The 17,360-nt window shown below is 37.0% G+C and overlaps 1 protein-coding gene across 2 annotated transcripts in view; it reads right to left on the minus strand.

Moving 5' to 3' along the window:
* Positions 1–13,435, minus strand: part of LOC117991692 (ADAMTS-like protein 4) — a 95,253-nt gene extending 81,818 nt beyond the window's left edge. For both annotated transcript variants that reach the window (XM_069505287.1, XM_069505289.1), the window contains exon 1: positions 13,321–13,435. The gene's annotated coding sequence lies outside the window, so the exon portion shown is untranslated. The remainder of the gene's footprint in view (positions 1–13,320) is intronic.
* Positions 13,436–17,360: the final 3,925 nt, after the last annotated feature.

The raw sequence follows: 17,360 nt of genomic DNA on the forward strand, positions 1-17,360 counted from the left end.
TAGATTGTCAAGCAACACAAGTCGTTTTTAAACTCAAAATCAAACGATATAAATCTACTCGCTTTTGACAAACTTACGACGTTTATAAATGTAAACTTCGGGTTTTAATCAATCTGGTGTGACAGCCCTACCTACTTCAAGGACACAAACAGTAGAAAATAATTAAAGGGAATGTTAAATAGAAGTGGCTACTTGATAGTTGATAGCATTCGATAGGTCAAGCGTCGACGATCGGCCAATATTGGACATAATTATATGACTGCGGACACCCGTGTTCACGGGGTCAACGATTGAAATCTACTCGCTTTTGACAAACTTACGACGTTTATAAATGTAAACTTCGGATTTTAATCAATTGGGTGTGACAGCCCTACCTACTTCAAGGACACAAACAGTAGAAAATAATTAAAGGGAATGTTAAATAGAAGTGGCTACTTGATAGTTGATAGCATTCGATAGGTCAAGCGTCGACGATCGGCCAATATTGGACATAATTATATGACTGCGGACACCCGTGTTCACGGGGTCAACGATTGAAATCTACTCGCTTTTGACAAACTTACGACGTTTATAAATGTAAACTTCGGATTTTAATCAATTGGGTGTGACAGCCCTACCTACTTCAAGGACACAAACAGTAGAAAATAATTGAAGCGAATGTTAAATAGAAGAGGCTACTTGATAGTTGATAGCATTTGATAGGTCAAGCGTCGACGATCGGCCAATATTGGACATAATTATATAACTGCGGACACCCGTGTTCACGGGGTCAATGACACGCGACAGGCAATAGAAACTTGTTATAAAGCCACACATACAATTATATTAATTATTTTTATGGAATTTTATGCCTTCACGAAGTACCTAGTTTGCTATTTTTGTTATGGTCACTTTATACCATATCATCACCATCATCATCCATCCATCATCATTCCATCGTAGGACCACGACCAGTAAGCAGAAAACCCCTATCTCAGAAGAGAGAGGGCCTTAGGCCATAATCCACCACATTGACAGACTACAAAGTGCGAATCGGCAGACTATTTACAAACAGACGTACAGACTACAGACGTTATACTTACGACAAAAATTATTACCTACTAGGTGATGCCCGAGACTTTGTCCGCGTGGATTAAGTTTTTAAAAATCCCGTGGAAGCACTTTGTTTTTCCGGGATAGACAGACAGACACACTTTCGCATTTATAATATTAGTATGGAAGTATGGAAGTATGGATTCTGCAATATCAGTAACCAAAACGCCGGGGGCCAAAATTATTATTATTTCCACTTCGTACTTCATTAGAATTGTTGCTCTTTTATCTTTAGAGCCCAAATTAAGTCCACATAGAAAGTCACTTCACAAGTGAGTTTTATCCTTAAACTTAATTTCCTGATCTATAGATACTATCAATATACTTATAATAAAACTGTAACAGGTCAAATTCTGTACATTGAAGATATTTTGAAAATTTTTTTTCGAGGGCACTCTATAACCGATACTGAACACAAAACTGTAATTTTTTTCATTTTTGTCTGTCTGTCTGTCTATCTGTCTGTCTGTCTGTCTGTCTGTCTGTCTGTCTGTCTGTCTGTCTGTCTGTCTGTCTGTCTGTCTGTCTGTCTGTCTGTCTGTCTGTCTGTCTGTCTGTCTGTATCACGGCCGCGCATCACGCTGAAACTACTGAATGGATTCCAATGAAACTTGGTACGATTTGAGGTCATACTATGAGGAAGAATATAGGATACTTTTTATCCCGAAATTCAGCATGGTTCCCGTAGGAGAGGGGATGAAAGTTAAAATGTATACTGAGTTGTCATTAACGCGTAGTCCGATTTCATTCATTCTTTTTTTGTTAGAAAGGGGATATTTTAAAAATTGTTCCGTAAATATTTCAAGGTAATCGGTTTTTAACCGACTGGCAAAAATGAGGTGGTTCTTTTTTCTACATCGATTTTTTCGAGGTTTCTGGACCGATTTGCAAATATTTTTTTTAAATCAACAAAAAAAGTTTTCGTGGTGGTCACATAAAAAATTCTGGATTCAACTCCTTAATCCTGATGCTGCAGGGTTACTGCCCGCCTGAGTTATCAAGATTCAGGAAGTGTTCATAGTGAATTCATATTGTAGGTACCAAGCAACGACTTTATTCTCAGACTTCAAGTCTCAACTCCTCAACCCTGATGATGTAGGGTACAGCACTCCTAAACTATAATGTTTCAGGAACTGTGGATGATGCAAAATTATTTTAGGTACCAAGCATAGGCTACATCATTGAACTTCGGATCCTAACTCCTCAATCCTGATGCTGCAAAGTACTGAAGTCCTAAATCGTGGGGATTTTAGAATTTCTGATAGTGAATTGATATTTTAAAAAAAATTAAAAAATTTGAATCGACTGTTAGGCGGAACGAAGTTCGCAGGGTCAGCTAGTAATTTATAAAAGTAAAAGCTGACACACTGACTGATCTATTAACCTACAACTCAAACTACTGAACGGATCGGGCTGAAATTTGGCAGGTAGATAGTTATTATGACGTAGGCATCCGCTAAGAAAGGAATTTTTAAAATACACCCCCTAAGGAGGTAAAATAGGGGTTTGAAATTTGTGCAGTTCACGCGGATGAAGTCACGGGCATAACCTAGTCTATTAATAAAATTAAAGGAAAAGGAATCAAGATATTTAATAATAGTCATACAATTTGGTCAATATTAAATAAGGTACCTAATAAAACCTATTCAGCCACTAGATTACGCTCATAAATACCAAATCAAAGAAAAAGAACAATTTCACGTAGAGTATTCGATGGAATTTAAAAAGGGATTCTGTGAAAAATTAAGGCGTTAAAGTATACAACGTAATTTCCTTTCATTCACCACAATTCTCGGAATTTTCGACGTAGGCAACCGTCATAAATTTTCTTCTTCTCTGGTGGTATCTTCCACATTGCTGGCATATCTAAAAAGCACTCAAATCACTAATTCTTCTAACAATGTTACTGTATGGTTCAGAGTTGATTGAGTTATATTGGATCAATTTTTATTTTGTAAAGCGTTATATCACATCAACGACTAGTTGTCTTAATTTTTTTTTCATGTTCGCCAATTTCCACAATTTATTTATAAACTAGCTGATGCCCGCGACTTCGTCCGCGTGGAATTAGATTTTTTAAATATCCCGTGGGAACTCTTTGATTTTCCGGGATAAAAAGTAGCCTATGTCACTCTCCAGGTCTTTATACCCATGCAAAAAATCACGTCAATCCGTTGCACCGTTGCGACGTGATTGAAGGACAAACCAACCAACAAACACACTTTCGCATTTATAATAAGGGTACTGATTATAATGGTTACGTGAAACATCGAATAGAGCAATTATTATTTGTCTTGTCAGTCGCTGATCTATATTTATCACAAGGAAAAGCTGACTGACTGACTTGAAATTTGTGTAGTCCATGCGAACGAAATCGCGAACATAAGCTAGTGAATGATAAAATTAGAGAAAATATGTATAGTATTCTGGAGTCAGTGATTTCCCGCAAAAGTCAAAACTGCATACGGCAAAGCTAAAAGAGAACAGTTGTGCTTTTTGTCATTCAAAAAATTAAATAATAATTAATCATGCTTTAACTACGCGATCGACATCTTTATTAAATATCATTATATGGTGAAATAAAAAGAAATATGATAACTTTTTTTTCTGCATCTCTATGATTTTATTATTCGATGGATGTGTCTACAAATACAATATTTTGTCGTGCAACTTATCGTTAGTGTAGCCGAGAGCTAAGTTTGCTGTTCAATATATAAATAAGTTAGTAATGTTCAAACGAGTATGAAGACATCTTTAATAGGTAACTTTACTTACCATTACTTAGAGAATAGTTCCCTGCCCTTACAAGGTAAAGTAGTCGGTTAATTTATTGTAAGCATCCAAACAATGATATAATGCGTTACTAAATTGCTTTTAAAGGTTTTCTCACGTACTAAATACTTTTACTGACGCATTAAATCTTGACTCGGGCTCTTTACAATTCTAGTGCAGTTGTAGAACCAGTATGTTTGTGCCAAATGAACGACCTAGGAGAATAATAAATGAAGATTTAAGAATTAAAAGATAAAGTTAAAAATTCTGCAAGTAGGTAGGGACAGATAAAAAAAAATTAGATTTCGAACTGCTTTTGAAAAAGCTCATATTATAAGGTATGTTTGGTTAGGTATTTACGGTGGAATTGGATAAATATAATCAATCGTATCTATAAGTACACATCTGTCGATAAATTGTATACAAATTTTTTTTTAGTGATTTAGCAATGTTGGCCAAAATTCAATCGCCCATTTAGGTTATAGTACGCGACAGTTCGAAATGGCAATCGGGGTATTAGGCGGGGGAGAAGAATTTGTAAGGAATCTGTACTAATATTATAAATAGGTAAAGTTTGTAAGTTTGTTTGTAGGACGTAATCTCTGGAACAATTGAACCGATTTTTAAAATTCTTCCACTAGTAGAAAACTACATTATCCCATGCAGTGACATAGCCTATATTATTTTATTTTCAATAAAAATTGAGATCCCTACGAAATTGTAATGAGTTACCCGTGCGAAGCCGGGGCGGGGCGCTAGTTTGTTATAAAAATGAGTGATAATGACACATTATTCCATTATGTAAAGAAGGTAGGTATATTTAACGCTCGATATATTTCATCCTATTATTTGGTGATGATCCGGACCATTTAACAACGTGTTATTACGAGGAAATTACACGCTTTCCCCAAATAATGGGGTACCAAATAACCAAGCGAACACACAATTTGTTAAGTTCAATACCCAATTATTAACCAATTTTATAGCCCGAGTACAAAACTTTAAGTGGCAGAGCAATATTACTAAAATTTACTTTTTAGGGTTCCGTACCCTAAAGTTGCCAACGGGACCCTATTACTAAGCCTCCGCTATCCATCTGTCCGTCCGTCCATCTGTCTATCAGCGGGCTGTATCTATAGATAGAGAGTTGAAATTTTCACCAAAATGTGTATTTCTTTTGCCGCTATAAAAACAAATAATAAAAATTTCAAAATGGCCGCCACGAAAATTAAAGAAAATTAAAAAGTGTTATTTCTTGTAGATGGTCAGAACCATTCGTGTGCGAATTCGACTCGCATTTGACTGATTTTTGGACATATTGCCCATCGCCTGCACAGTAGGTATCCTGTCCTTTAGGGCTAGGTAAAGTAGATGGAACTAGATCTCCCTTCAGCCGTGAATCTGTTTTTTCTATGATTCTTTCATCGTCATTGTCTTTCCAACCATAAGCACACGAGTAGATATATAGACCAGAGGAGAAGTTTCATACTAGCGGCTGGCTGTAGGTTCACTCACTACTCCGTGGCACGTCGTAGTGTGCGTGAGCTAGTGTGAAGCTTCCCCTCTGGTCTATAATATCTACTCGTGTGCCATAAGTCTCTGGACTCTAGCACGGATTTCCATAGAACACGACTTGTGTCCAAAGACTTGGTTGAAGTCATCTGTTCAAGCTAGTGGAAACCAAAGCTACAGTACCTACGCGACAGGTCAAGATGGCGTTTGGGAAAATTTTAATGAATTAAAAAAAAAAAAACCTTGGAAGTTAGGATTCAAACGGTTATTCAAGCTATGTACCTACCTACTTGTACCCCTACATTTTCCAATTTCAAAATAAGAATGTTATTTAGGATCAAGATTTTTAGTTAGTTTTTAGTTTGATCCTACTACGTAGCAATTTTTAGAAGCAGTTTTTCTAAATGCCCACATTTTTTGGCGATAACTTACTGACTACTTTTTGGATACCTACCTAAGGTATGTTAAAAAATATCTATTCCCACTGATAATGTCTTGAAGCTCCCCAATTAGTAGGTAGGTAATACATAACAAGTGGCGGGAGAGATTGCGTATTACGTCACTAGCGCCTGACGCCACCTAGATTTTGCTTATGAGTTATTAATAATTATGTGTGAAAAATCTTCTGTATAAGAGATTTAACAGATTCCCTACATTGCGAAGTGAACTATAAACAGCGCGATTATTAAGCTTACAATAACAAAAAAACCTAAGGAATTAAACAACTAAGGAATTTGCCCTACAAAACCCAGCCAAGTGCCTACTCACAACTAAGATAAAAAGATCTGCCTAAAAATAATTTTGGAGCTATGAGGATGCAGACGTACGAACATAATATTATAATATTACCTACTGAGTAGCGACTTCATCTGCGTGGATTTAGGTATTTTGAAAAATCCCGTTGCAACTCAAAATCCTTTCATAATGGGCGTGTGCAATATTTTTAGATCCAGCGTTTGAACTGTAGGTACTTATGTATGTACATTGATAATAATATGCCTGCGAATTTGCCAACCGGATTTAGACTTTTTAAAGTTCCCGTTGGAATTTTTCAAAAGCCTTTCTTATAGTGAGGGGTCTACGTTACTGAAAGAATCTACGAGCAAGATCTCTAGTTTCTAGACCTAGTTTATCTATATGCTTTTATAAGTATATGAGACAGTCAAATTCTCCTTTTATAAATTTTAATATAGGTACCTATAGTACGCGACAGGTCAAGATGACAATCGGGTTATGGGGCGGGGCGATGCCCTGCACACGTCACCCGCGCTATCCTGCACCGGGTAAGCGCGGGGGCTGTGTGGGTATGCGGGGCGTCCCCACCCCGATCGCCATCTCGACATGTCGCGTACTATGCCTATTGCCTATAGATAAATAAACAATATAGAAACATAACCCTTTAGTCGTCGGGTAAATGGCACATTACGTTAAATTTACCGTTAACAGAAAAGGGAACGCTAGTCACAATAGCCATTAACGAGCCCTCCTGACAAATAATTCAATTAAGAGCTACAAAGACTTGCGCTTGCGCGTCAGATGTTATCGCCGCTCTATGCCGGTGGCCGCCGCGTCACGTCTCCTCTGATTTACACATCACAAGCCAACAGCTCATTAGAAGCTGGTCACACGCATCTTATTTACCTACGGAGAGTTAATTATGAGTGCGTGCGGAGTGTCAATTCAATAAAGGTAGACTCCGTGGGTCGCGGCCGACCCGAATGACGCGTGCGTGGAACGCGCCGCGACTGACGCGACAATACCACAACAACTACAGACACAGTTCACGACAGTTAGAAAACGCTAACAAAACGTCGAGGCTTCGACGTCACTGGCAAGCGTCAAACGTTAGTACATTTGAAGCAGGAAGCCCTTAAAGCAGTCCTATTTTTCTATGATTTTACGTCACCATAGCCTAATATTGGACATATTATCGTAGATTCAAGATAAAAACCGAGAGTTCTCTTACTCTAGTTCACTCTGCTACAGATCGCAAAATCAGGTCGTCTAGTCTAAAGTTGCAAGTAAAGCGGTTACGCGGGTCATAGACTTACGAGTATGTCGACTTGCACCAAACTTTTAAATGTGTTTAATTATTTAATTTTCCATCCCTGTCCTTTTCTTGTCAACTATGGACTAAACTAGATAAAAAGTGACAGCATTACAAAATTCAACTCAACTAGATTAAGCAGTTTGGTGCAAGTAGGCCTATGGAACACAACAGGCTGGCTGAAATCTGTTTTTGTAAAATGCGCATACGCCTCGATTTCAGACTTTTCAGATTGGGCTAATTGTTTTGCGCGTACCACACTATGAAAATGTTTGGCATCGCTTCCGAGTCCCCCTTTTTCAGGCTCGTACGGGCGACGTCACACAGTTTCATAGTGTTTAGCATTAATTTACCACTCAGTGGTTTAGAATTATCGCGTAAGCCGCTGCGCGTCCGTCGCGCCCGTGTGTTATTCAGCTGTGGCTGACCCACTGAAATGTACCTTAAGACTGGACACCTATTGGCTCCTGAGAACGCATAAGAATCAAGTACTTTAGTCGTAGTCTATATGTAAATATGTGACAATAGCCACAGAATATAATATAATAGTACTAACGTACTATATAGCCTTATACGGCGATTTTTTCATAATGTCGCGGCCATAAACTAGTTTATGCCCGCGACTTCGTCCTCGTGTCAAACCAGCTCAAACCCCTTTTTCACCCCCTTAGGGGTTGAATTTTCAAAAATCTGTAGCCGATCCTACGTCATAATAGCTGCATGCACGTCATGAAATTTGACGTGTTTGTTCGTCTGTTTGCTGTTTTATTGGTTTGGCCATCAATCCCATCGCAACAGAGCAACGGATCAACGTGATTTTTTGCTTGGGTATAGTGACCTGGAGAGTGACATAAGCTACTTTTATGCCGGAAAATCAAAGAGTTTCCACTAGATTTTTAAAAGCCTAAGTCCACGCGGACGAAGTCGCGGGCATCAGCTAGTACAAAATAAATATCTAGAGTGGTTTAATGTTTAAATTTTAGTTTTCCCTATCGTAACGTAGGTAGGCGAGAGTTTCAACACCAGCCATAAAAACTTTATGGGTAACAAATTAGTTATTTCTAATTCCATTTTTATCTGAAGAGACAAGGCCTTAATACTGTTTTATATAATTAGTTTATAGATTACCACCGGCAATCGACTTAAATCCTGTGATATTACACAATTAAGAAAGAGTGTAAGTGTAAGTTTTATCTACTGTCATTCCTTAAATTTTTTATAATAAATAAATTATTACAAATTAATTCCCCCCCCCCCCCCCCCCCCCCACTTTTTGTATACTGCACCGTGCAGTCATATTATTATGCCTCGAGTTCAGATTGGGCTACTTGTTTTGCCATCACTGTAATAGGTAGGTACTTAGCCCAGATAGTTTTATGTTTCAAAATCACTCAACCTTCGTATCAGTATGTAAATAAATTAAATTTTACAGTGTGTCCAACATTAATCGCATGACAGGGAATCCAACTTACTGTGTACAATACAGAGATGTTAACCCAATTGTTTATTTAATAAGAATGTTGAATAGCAAAATATTTTTTTGCCATCTGCGGCAGGTATTTTAAGCATTAATGCAGAAAATAATGGCATACTTAAAAAAATAAAGATTTATTTAGCTCAATAAAGATTTTGATATCCACCATAAAATAATTTTTACATTGAAATAGATAAACAGAAGATTAAAACAGAAAAAATATTATAAAGTTTAAATTTTACATGCAGTCAGTGAGAATTATCACAGTTATTTTATATCTGCGTGCTTAAATATAAGTTAAATTTATAGAATTAATAATAATAAGGCATAATAAAGAATATTAAAAGCTTAATAATTTTCTCAATTAAAATATTATACTAGATGATGCCTGATTTACAAAATCTGCAATGTCCATCACCGGGATGTAAAGCTAACACTACCAAATTTCTTAAAAATTGGTTATTTGGATAGCTTGCAAACAGACACACTTTCACATATGAATTAATTGTGGGTATTAACAGCTCTATACAGTCACTCGTCCCAATCTACTTAGATGATTGGATCGTAATAATTTGAAGTGGATTGTGTAGTTGTGTACATGTGTAGGCTCTCAGTGAATACTTACACGACTGACCGATCCGATCAAACTTACGAGTTAAGACTTAACATTTAGGTGCCCATCTCATAACCAACGGTCTAGAGTTCTGAGTTAGAGTTTTACATTTCACGTTTACTTTACTTAAAGTACCCGTGTAATGGCATCTACAAGCTGTACAGAAAAGTTTTTATTTGGCCGTCACGGTCAGCTACTTTCGTTTTTTAAATTACTAGCTGTTGCCCGTGTGCTTCGTTTGGGTGTATTTAGGTTTTTGAAAATCCCGTGGGATCCATCTAATTTTACATCAGTCTCAGTCAATACGGTATCGTTAGACCGGTTATTAGAAGTGGATCGATTGAACGCGAGCTGTGCGGTAGCGAATGCACAGGTTATTATTAAAACAGCATCCCCGTCATTATAAAGAACCCTTTTATTATGGAAGACCACCCACTATATGAGAGTATGTACCTATTACGAGTTCTGTAAGTCTCACATGTTTATTAGAAGTTGTAGACTAATAAATGTGTATTATATTGAACAAGCTTATGCCTGCGAATTTGTCCGCGTGGGCTACACAAATTTAAAACCCCTATTTGGCGCCCTTACGGGTTAAATTGTTAAAAATCCTTTCTTAGTGAATGTCTACGTCATATTAGCTATCTGCATGCCAAATTTCGACTGCCGGAGCTATCCAGGAGTTTGAGCTATGCGTTGATTGATCAGTCAGTCAACTTTTCCTTTTAAGAAATATATTGAGTCGTTATAGGGCAAGCACCTCTAATTTTTCGGAGTTATGTGCGTTTCAAGCAATTTTACTTTTAACAGTGCAGAAAAACATCGTGAGGAAACCAAACGTATGTGATAATTCGCACTTTTCCAGCGTGCTGGACCATAATCCTTCTCATTCTGAGAGAAGACCCATGCTCAGTAATGGACTGGCGATGGTTTGATGATGATGCGTTGAATAAAAAACAAATAAAGATGAAGACACAGTAACTGGAGCCGATGTCGCAGCGCCGCCATTAGCCGGCGGTGTCGGGTTCTCTTCCTGACTCTACCGCATTAGGCTGCCTGTCCACTGGTGCGGAGCGGAGCGGAGATGTGTTGGGCAAACCAATCAGAATGTCGGTAAATAACGTGATAATTTTATTCCGTCATCTCAAAAAACTCTGATTAGTCAACTATACACATCTCCGCTCCGCTCCGCACCAGTGGACAGGCAGCCTAAGACAGGTCTTGAGCTAGTAAATAAACTAACCGTATGTTCATTTGCTTCCATTACTTTAATTACAAAGAATGTTTAAGTACTTAACTACTTAACAAAGATTATACTTTTATTTTTAGGAAAGTCAAAGCCTGAAAGGAAACGATAATTGCTAAACGTTTAAAGCTAAATCAAGTTATAAATCTTGTTTAATAATAACGAAAATCCATATTAATTAATATTTTTAAATGCGAAAGTGCGTCCGTGCATCCATACAAAGAGTTCTCACGGGTTTTTTTATAAAACCTAAATCCATGCAGACGAAGTCGCGGGCATAATCTAGTTCAAACCATTTTAGCGTTTAAAGTATAGTAGTAAAGTAAGTATAGTATAGTATTTATAATAGTTCAAACCAATTGAAACTCGTATTTTATTTTGTTTGTTTCATTGTATTCGTTTAACAACTAACTAGCTTTTGCAGTTTTTTCAGAATGTTTTTTTTATTAATACCGTGGGAAATCTTTGTTTTTGCGAATTAAAAATACCTAAATCATTCCCAGCAAAGAGATCTATCCTCCTGTGAAAGTTACGTCTAAATCGGTACAGTGGTTTCGATGATTAAACAGAGAGCCAAATTGCCAAAAATGAGTATTTGAATTTTGATAGGAGATTAAAAAGTAAAAATCAGCAATTTCAATATAATAAAAATATATAAGTACCACATGAACACATTAATTGTATTTATTTGTACGTCTATAGATATCTTCGATATTCCTACGTAAGTAATATAATATACAGCTTCCTTTCCATCAATTGGCCTATCTATCACCAGACAATATCTCGCTCTAGTTTACAGAAATCCGTTGATTATGCAAATATCCTGTGTTCGAAAGTAAACTCGTGCGCCGTGATAAAAATCTTTATTGCAGGTACCGGGTATACTGTTCCTACTGCACTGTGTAATTTTATTTCAATCATTCAACGAAATAAACGGCTAGGTCGGTAGTACCTATATACTGATGGTAGAGAGATTTTACATTCCTCTGCCGAATAATATTATAGATATTAACTAATAATACATACCTACTAATAAATAGAAATAATATAATAATAATAAAATACATAGTCATAAACATACTCTTTTTAGTTTTTGTCTGTCTGTTTGTTGTAAGTATACAAAATTACTGCACCCATTTCTGTTCAAAGCGCATATTAAGCTAATTATGGGACAAGAAGTGCATTTCCAGCAATAGAAGACGTCAACATTTTTAGGTAAATTCAAATTTTTCAATTCCGCATGCGACTCGTTTGGCTGTAATGTGCGATCAGCATAAGTTTTGTAGGCTGAATAACCTGTTATCATGCACGTGGCGTATAGTACAAACAGAGATGCAGCGAGCGCGATGAGCCGGTATGTAATACAATCGCCTACAAAAATAACTCCATTGTTGTAAGCGAATGCTAAAAATATCCGCATTTTAATGCAACAATATTCTGCATTTCGAACTCGAGTAATATCTTAGTTGTTAAGACGTCAGTGTCCTATTCGTGGGGTCCGGAGTTCGATCTGCGGGCACGCACGAGTTCTCAGTTTTAATGCGCTTTAAGCAATTAAATACCACTAAATAAATGCATAGTGGTGAAGGAGAACGTAAGAAAACTTGCATGCTTGCGAGCTCTCATAATATTCTCCAAGATGTGTGAATCCTGCCAATCTGCACTTGGCTGGCGTGGTGAATTTGGCCTTCCTTAATCTCATTCTGAGAGGAGACGCCGTGCCATGCTCTTGTTAGCTGGCAATGGGGTTGGTCATGATGAAATTTGTACATCTACACTAGCCTGCAATTTGCAAAAATTTGCATGCTTTGGTTGCTAATGTAGTACTAGAGAGTAACATCATCACATTGCCGAAATCGTATTTTAAGTATTACCTAAAACTGTAACAATCTAAAAAAATCTCAAAAACAATAATGATTTGAAACTTGAAAGAAAATTAAAAATTACAAGAAAGTTGTAGGTAAGTACATAAAATGATGGACGTCGCTGTTGAAAGGATTTTAGTTAAGACTTGTATACACTTAGATTAAGATACCTTTACCTAAATTATCAATTTTTTTTAAATCTCACGTTTAATATGACGATGACTGTACCTGGATTTACTTGTGCCATGTACAAATCGGTAACATCTACATTTACACGGAGAACATGCATTGTCACTCTGTAAGCAGCATAGTATAAACAGGCTAATTTTGAGATGGACGAAATAACAAGTGCTTTTAACGGAACTAAATTGCCTACTTAACTTTATGAAAAATTTATTAGTTACAACATTTCTTGTAATAATTTAATAAATAATCAATAAGTAAATATAGTTTTAAACCCTCTGGTATCCGTCTGCTTGAAAGCGTATTTCTCTAAAAACACTTAATGGATTTTATTTTAGTTTTCACCCATAGAAAGCAGTCTCCGAAAAGTTTCATCTTCAAAAGCTCGTAAAATAAGTCAGCTTATAAGAGAATAAAAAAATACGATACGAAGTCGGTTATTCAATATAACTGCTAAGTATTATTATTTTTGTTTCATTGTAAACAAAATAAGTAGGTAAAGAAAAGCAAACTTACCTAAATATAATTTCTTTAATTCTGTAAATTTCAGCTATGCACTTCACTAAACTAGTATAAAACTAAAAAAATAACTGCAAATTACTGCAAACATATAATAAAACTGTAAGCTAAACTAAAAGTACTAGGCTACTATAACTTTGAAGAAAGCTCGGTTCGAACTAATTCATAACTTTGCGTGCGTGAAAAAAGGCGGCATTTTCTCTATGACAGCTCGACATGAACTGACGGCGGCACCGCTTTCCGATAAAAGGGCTTGGTACTTCCAGAAGTTAACTAGTGGAAAGTAAAAATGCTAGTAAAAGTCTGGTCAATTATGATGGTGACTAAGTGTCGGCAACTACCAGATTGAATGTGTTTTAATTTCATGTTATCAATACATTTACGAGCATGTGAGGCAATTCCCATAAGTTTTTATCACATTTATAAGTTTTAAGGTGTTTCAAATTACAATAGTACCTACCTACTTAATTGGTTAGTATTTTAAAAGTATTACTTTTCCAAATTACAGAATGCCGACTGTTTGAGAGGAGGATGCAGCCGATCCCACATTCCATACTCATTTATTAGGTACTTACATCTTCACTATAACAATCTGTATGTATTACGTCATGAACGAAATCTATAATTATTATAATTTTTAGTGCTAGATAAAAAAAATTGCCTCTACTGCCGACAGAAGTAAAACTTACCTACTTACTATAAAACTATGAAAAAAATTAAGAGCTGTTAGGGGATAGGATACCATCTACCGAAAGCGTACTTGACACTTCCATTAAAAATTGAACCTATTAGGTTGCGTTAAGCAACTTTTAAAAGCTAATAAAATTAGCATGTCGGTGACGCAACCTTGAAGTTTTTACCCATCCCAAAGTCCGTGTGCATTGTGTCCGGATGGAAAATCCCGTGGGAAGTCTTTCATTCTCCGGGATAAAAAGTTCCCTTTGTCACTCTCCAAGTTGTTTACCTACCAGTGCAAAAAAACGACGATCCGTTGCTCCGTTGCGACGTAATTGAAGGACAAACCAACAAATCAACAAACAAACTTTCGCCTTTATAATATGGGTAGTGATTAATATTACATCGGAAGAGGAAATCTCCTGTATGATTTATGATGTCAATCTAGCGATGACAGATGATGGCTGTCTAGATTGTTCCCTAGGGAGCCTGCGCCGTGGTTATCCATTCGTTGCGGGTGAACCTTACATCGCCATTAGATAGATGTATAACGCTTTGCTGCAACAGTATTACTACTTAGTGGTTGAATTCCGCAAGATAGCAATAAGGTACCGCAGCTTCAAATCTTTGATGCAAAAAAAATGCTTTTAATAAAAAAAATAGTACTTACAGCAGAATTCATCACCATTCTCATAATAACCCCTCGTTGGCTACTAATGAGTACAGATATCTTCTCAGAATCAGAAGAGTTCAGGCCATAGTCTACCACGCTGCGCGCTGGCCCAGTTGGCAGACTTCACACATATCGTTCATGACTTTACACTTTCAGGCATGCAGGTTTCTACTAAGTGATAGGCATACCTATTGTAATTGTTTTTTTGATAGAAGGACAAACCAACAAATCAACAAACAAACACACTTTCACATTTATAATATTTTATATCTATAGCTTATTCTCCCAATCCTAAATAAGACCACACTACGAACACCAACAGATCTGCGTAGTGTTTGGACCACACAGAGAGATATTCCAGCCCACCTTCAACCTATAATCTTGCTCCTTAATAACAGATTAACTCCATAGATGCGATATTAATGGCACTGAGGCGTCGGGAAATAAAACAATAATCATTACTTACTCTGGATCACTTCGGTTACGTTAAAATCTATTCACTGTTGTCTCTACGTTAAGCTCTACCTGTCCATAAAAAAGCCCTGCCTCTGCATTATCAGTGTACCGACGCGCATTTTCTATGGAAAACTTTACCAACTTTTATTATTAAAATTTTTTACAAAAAAAATAAAAACCGACTTCGATACACAAACACTAAAAATTGAAAAATAATTTAATTTATTACCGAATATATTATGTATACAAGAGTTAATATAGTTCCATAATAATATTTTTTGGTGCCGGTGCCAATTAGCTTCAGCTGCGCGAATCGTCTAGACTTCATATTTTTATGAGACTCCACAATGGCACCTCATTGGCACCGACCCCAAAAAATATTATTATGGAACTATATTAACTCTTGTATACATAATATATTCGGTAATAAATTAAATTATTTTTCAATTTTTAGTGTTTGTGTATCGAAGTCGGTTTTTATTTTTTTTGTAAAAAAAAATTATTTTACAATTTTTAGTGGCCCAATGGAATTATGCTATGACTGGTTAAAAATCTACTGTTTACTAAGCTATTACACTGATCGCGAGCAATTTACTCTTATCCGTTGAGGAGTTCCAGTATCTATCTTCGAAGATGTTAATCAGATCTTCACCAAATTTAAATGGGACCAACTTTGAAGTATACCCTTTCAAACAAAAAAAGAATATTCAAAATCGGTCCAGGCGTCATCGAGTAATCGGGGAACATACATAAAAACAAAAAAAAAAAAAAAAGATTCCGACGAATTGATAACCTCTCCTTTTTTTGAAGTCGGTTAAAAAAAACGATGATTTTTAACGAGTTCATTATTTTTTAGGGTTCCGTACCTCAAAAGGAAAAACGGAACCCTTATAGGATCACTTTGTTGTCAGTCTGTCTGTCTGTCTGTCTGTCTGTCTGTCTGTCTGTCTGTCTGTCTGTCTGTCTGTCTGTCTGTCTGTCTGTCTGTCTGTCTGTCTGTCTGTCTGTCTGTCTGTCTGTCTGTCTGTCTGTCTGTCTGTCTGTCTGTCTGTCTGTCTGTCTGTCTGTCTGTCTGTCTGTCTGTCTGTCTGTCTGTCTGTCTGTCTGTCTGTCTGTCTGTCTGTCTGTCTGTCTGTCTGTCTGTCTGTCTGTCTGTCTGTCTGTCTGTCTGTCTGTCCGTCTGTCTGTCCGTCTGTCTGTCATGAAACCTACAGGCTACTTCCCGTTGACCTAGAATCATGAAATTTGGCAGGTAGGTAGATCTTATAGCTGACATTCGGGGAAAAATGAAAACCGTGAATTTGTGGTTACATCACAAAAAAATTAAATTGTGGTCATAAACTAATAATTAGTATTTTCAATTTTCGAAGTAAGATAACTATATCGAGTGGGGTATCATATGAAATGTCTTCACCTGTACATTCTAAAACAGATTTTTATTTATTTTTATGCATCATAGTTTTTGAATTATCGTGCAAAATGTCGAAAAAATACGACTGTAGTACGGAACCCTCATGGCGCGAGCCTGACTCGCACTTGTCCGGTTTTTTTTAATCAATGACCTTTCAAAAGTACCTAGTTATTAATTGGGCACCGTTCGGAAAGCTTCGAGAAGTCTTCGTGCTTGATGACCAAAGTGTTTGAACTGTGCGTGTTGCCAGTGATGACATAAGATGGACCCGAGACATGATCGCTGACAATAGGCCTCATAAGAAAGCTCAGACATTTAGCGGGCGATGGAGAGAGCAATGCTTGGAGTTTCTCTACGTGATCAAATCAGGAGATCCGTAGAACCACAGTGACCGACGTATAGCTTAACGGGTTGCGCAGCGGAAGTGGCGATGGGTAGGGCACATAGGATGAAAAACCGTTAGATGTCACGTTGGGGTCCCATAGTGCTAGGCTAGCCCTGGCCCGGAAAATGCAGCGTTGGAAGACCCTCCCACTAGGGTGTAAAGACGACATCAAACGAGTCGCAGGGAGCCGCTAAATGGCGACGGGCGCTAGACCATGACGTGTGGAAATCCATACAAGAGAGCTATGTCCAGCTGTGGGCGTGTATCATTTGATAATAACGATGATGATGATGATGATAGTGCTGGTCCATAACCATGTAGAGATATATCGATTTAAAATGACTCCTAAAATCGATTTAATAATCAGAAGCAAAAGAAGCAAAGACCAGCGATTACTTTTGATTTAGTGGCCCTATTATTTATAGTAGTTACTCTAA

The sequence above is a fragment of the Maniola hyperantus genome, chromosome 20 (assembly GCF_902806685.2).
Source record: "Maniola hyperantus chromosome 20, iAphHyp1.2, whole genome shotgun sequence".
NCBI classification, from domain to species: domain Eukaryota; kingdom Metazoa; phylum Arthropoda; class Insecta; order Lepidoptera; family Nymphalidae; genus Maniola; species Maniola hyperantus.